The 2,853-nt window shown below is 44.2% G+C and overlaps 1 pseudogene; it reads right to left on the bottom strand.

Moving 5' to 3' along the window:
• Positions 1–1,584: 1,584 nt before the first annotated feature.
• LOC108409168 (histone H2A-Bbd type 2/3-like) lies at positions 1,585–1,998 on the bottom strand (annotated as a pseudogene).
• Positions 1,999–2,853: the final 855 nt, after the last annotated feature.

Here is a 2,853-nt window from a genome sequence, read left to right as displayed (position 1 = left end):
ACATCTTTGCCAATACTTGCTACTATCTGTCTTCCCCGCTTCCCAATTTTATTGAGAAATAACTGACATACATCACTGTATAAGTTTACGATATACAACATGATGGTTCAATTTACACATATTGTGGAAATGATTACCATATTAGGTGTAGCTAATATCAGTCATCTCATACAGATATGGTAAAAAGAAAAAAAAGTTTTTCCCTGTGATGAGAACTCTCAGGATCTACTTTTAACAACTTTTGTATGTATCATATGGCAGTGTTAACTATAATCATCATGTTGTACATTTCATCCCTACTAGTGATTTAGCATAACTGGAAGTGTGTATCTTTTGACCACCTGCCACCAGTTTCTCCTTCCCTCAGCCCTCACCCTGACCCTGGCCTCTGGTAACCACGATTCTGATCTCTTTATCTGTGAGATCTTCTCTCTTGATTACTTTCCATTCTATTGGTTGTGAAGTGATATCTTTTTAGTTTTGATTTGCATTCCTCTGGAGGGTAATTATGTTGAGCATTTCTCTATGTGCTTAATGGCTATTTGTACATATTATTTGGAAAAATGTCTATTCAGAATCTTTGCCATTGTATAATTGGGCTATTTGTCCTTTTATTATTGAGTTGTGGGTTTTCTTTATATACTCTGGATCAAGTCATTTAACAAATATGTGATTTGGAAATGCTTTCTCCCAATCTGTGGGGTGTCTTTTCTATTTCCTGATGGTGTACTCTGAAGCACAGAAGTTTTTCATTTTGGTGATCTCCAATTTATCTTTTTGTTTGTTTCTTTTTTATGGTTTTGGTGTGATATCTAAGAAACCATTGCCTAGTCCAAAGTCACAAGGTTTATACCTATGTGTTCTCCTAATATTTTTATAGTTTTAGCTCTTATGTGTAGCTCTTTGATCCATTTTGAGTTAATTTTTCATTAACTATGTCAATCTGTTATTATTATTATGTGCGTAAGGCAAGGGACCAGATTCTTCTGTTTGCATGTGGATATTCAGTTATCCCAGCATCATTTCTTGGAAAGACTATATTTTCCCCCACTAAATGGTCTTGACACTTGTTGAAAACCAATGGACCACAAATATATGGGTTTATTTCCAGACTCTAGATTTGATTCCATTGATCTATATAAGTCCATCCTTATGCCAATATCACACTGCCTGAACTACTGTAGCTTTGAAATGAGTTTTGAAATCAGGATGTGTGAACTTCAACTTTGTACTCTTTCAACATCGTTTTAGCTATTCTGGGTCTCTTGTGCTTCTGTATAAATTTTAGGATAAGCTAGCAATTTCTGCAAAGAAGCCAGCTAGAAGTTTGGTAGTGATTACATTGAACTTGTAGATCAATTTGGGAAATATTGCCATCTTAACAATACTAAATAGCATTTAACCTAACATCAAAATGAACATGGAACATATATTACTTTTTAATTTATTTTTTATTTTCTTAAAACACTTCATTGAATGTCAATGACTTTGCCCAAGGCACCAGCCAGTCTGGGACTGTGCCAGCTGTGAGTAGACCTGGTGCCTGTCTGCCAAGGCCCGGGGACCCAGATAGTGTTGGGCAAGCTACTGCCTGGCCAGGGACACCTATGAGAAGGTAGTCTCTCTGAAAAGGCTGCTGAGCAGCGGGTTGCTGTGGAGCAGCCTGTCCACATCTCTGGTGTGATGCGCCCACTGCCATGTTTCTGGGCCTCGTTGCCCACCAGGTCCAAGACCTTGGCCATCAGGTACTGGATGACAGCCGCTGAGAAGACCAGTGTGCAAGGGCTCGTGCGCTGCAAGAAGTGGCACTCCCGCAGGATGCGTTCCACATGGTTCACGGAGAACAGCAGCTCTGCTCGGTCAGTGCGAGAGCGGGTCCTCCTCTGGCCACCAGATGACGCTCGATGTCTCCTATGCCGCGGCATGTTGGGCGGGCGTGGGTGCATTTTCTCCAACCAGCCTAGCTCTGCGGTGCGGAGGGGTACAGTCTGACGAGGTGTGGCCCCAACCTCTCAAGACAGCAGGTACTGAGGACGCTACTCCATATCCAAGCAACCATGGAACGGCCCCTCATTCCCTCAGTGGTTGAGGAGCCTGCTTTGTGACATACATCCGGTGAGGTCACTGCTCTCATATTGGCCCCTGGCGGGCCTGGGCCTGCAAGGATAAGGTGCAGGCACGAGCCTGTGTACCCTGCTCCCTGGCACCTCTCTCTGAGGGAACCCTCACTTCCCACGGGGCAGGAGAAGCTCAAACAAGTATGATCCAGTGGCACCAAGTATATGCCCGCAGTGTTGGGCATCCATCACAGCTATCTAGTTTCGAGACATAGGCACCACCCCAAAAAGAAAGCCCTGTACTCCTCTGGCACTCACCCCACTGCTGTCTCTTCCCCAAGGCAGCCCTGAGCCTGCTCCCTGTCCGTGGAGGTTTGCCTATTCTGAAGACTTCCTACAAATGGCCTCACACCAGTAAATAGGCGGCCTTCTGTCTCTGGCTGCTTTCACTCAGCATAACGTTTGCCTTGTGGCTCGTGCACATGGTAGCATGGATCAGCTCTCTGTTCCTTTTCATAGCTGAATAACAAACTCTACATCAGTGGTCAACCACGTGTTGTGTATCCGTTCATCAGCTGGTGACTTTTGGGTGATTTGCACCTTGTAGTCATAAATAGTGATGGAGTGATGATTCCTGTACAAGGTTCTGTTCCAACACCTGTTTTCAGCTAGGGCTGGCATAGCAGGGTCATACGTTAAGTCCATGTTTACCTGACTGAATAGATGCCCAACTGATTTCCCACAGTGCCAGTACCATTTTGCATTCCCAGCAGCAGTGGATGTTGGTCCCAGTTTC

This window comes from Manis javanica, chromosome X (genome assembly GCF_040802235.1).
Source record: "Manis javanica isolate MJ-LG chromosome X, MJ_LKY, whole genome shotgun sequence".
NCBI classification, from domain to species: Eukaryota; Metazoa; Chordata; class Mammalia; order Pholidota; family Manidae; genus Manis; species Manis javanica.
This window is presented reverse-complemented; position numbering and strand designations above follow the sequence as displayed.